We start from the raw sequence: 1561 nt of genomic DNA on the forward strand, positions 1-1561 counted from the left end.
GTAAGAAATTTCATTTAACAGTTTCTACTCTTCTTAAATTGTTATCATTCACTCGTAGGCAAACGATTGTATAATATTAGACAATTTGATTAAACGAAAACCAGTAGAATGTGAGGTTGTTTAATTGTTGGCAAATGTAAGAAAACTAAGTCGTGAGGCTGTCGACAGGAGGATTATTCAAAGCATTAGTACCCTACAAAGATCCAACTCATAGTTGTCCAAATCTCAATTTTAAAGTTGGCAATGATGGTATAATACAGTTTTGTAGACCAAGCAAAGTGATTATTAAAAAAGATTGTGGAGAGTTAAGACAGTTCCTTAAATGACAAACTGGGTTTGTGGGCCCTGGTTTTGCCTGCAAGATTTGGGGAATTTCTTTAAACTGTCTGCATAATGTGTAAGAAACTCTAACACATTTTTTATTAATGTTGTAGAAGATGACAACTGGTCCTAATATAGTTTGTAATCGAGTATCACCATAAGTTTCAACTCAAACCTAACCCCACTAGCTTTCCCAGCAAAAAGGAGAAAAATTTATTGAGGGTAAGCCAACTTATAGTTCTATTTCATTTTGATCACTTTAATAAGTTTAATTTTGATAGCACAATTACATTTCGACGTCGGTTTGTATGTGTGGTTTTAAACTTGGTTAACAACACATTAGTAGTTCTTGACACCAATAAAAGGTCGGATGAGTGAAATAAGAAACCTAAATTTGATTTTGTCCAAATTTCATTGGAGTTTGTTTGGCAAACAAAATGTTGGTGTCGAACAAGCACATTTTATTAGTCTCGCTGAACTAGCCATTAGAGTCCAATTGAAACAAAATGTAAATTATAAATTGAAACAAACGAAAATTGGGTGATTAGCATGAAACAAATTGGAGAGTTAAGTTTACGTCGAGTAAAATTTTCCCTGTAGCAAAAAGAGCACAAAAAAAAAATGATTTACATAGGTAGCCAAATGGTAAAACAAAGAAAAAATGAACAAAACTAATACAAAACCTAAGGAGAAAACAAAATATTAAGGGGCACATTTGGCAAGTTGAAAAGATCAAGATGAAGGAAAAAAAAATTAAAAAATGTATATTACTCTAGATAATATCGTCCAATAAGTCCAGGTAAAAACATAAAAAAAAATTGTATATTATTCTGTATAATATCATCTAATAAGCCCTCCAAATATAGCCCAACGCATAAGAATGTCACAAATAAAAACTATATCTATCAAAATTAAAATCTCTTTTCGAATATAGTCCGTGTCCACAAATACATCCTTAACGTGTAAAATGCCACGAAGAAAAGCTATGTCTATCAAAATAGGGTGACTCGTGGCTATTAGATTGAGGTTCATTTTAAAGTGATAGATCAAACAAATTAAGAGAACATTTTTTGAGGCCTCCAGCTCGTATGGAATATTGTAGTGGATTCAAAAGTTGTGCAAATTCCTACTCTTTTTCACCTTTTATTTTGGTATCTTTCTTATTCCCTTTTCACTATGGGAAATGAATAATTGAAAGTCAGTTGATTTTGCAATTTTCCAGTAAGAAGATTCCCATTTG

Source organism: Olea europaea, chromosome 13 (genome assembly GCF_002742605.1).
Source record: "Olea europaea var. sylvestris chromosome 13, O_europaea_v1, whole genome shotgun sequence".
NCBI lineage: Eukaryota > Viridiplantae > Streptophyta > Magnoliopsida > Lamiales > Oleaceae > Olea > Olea europaea.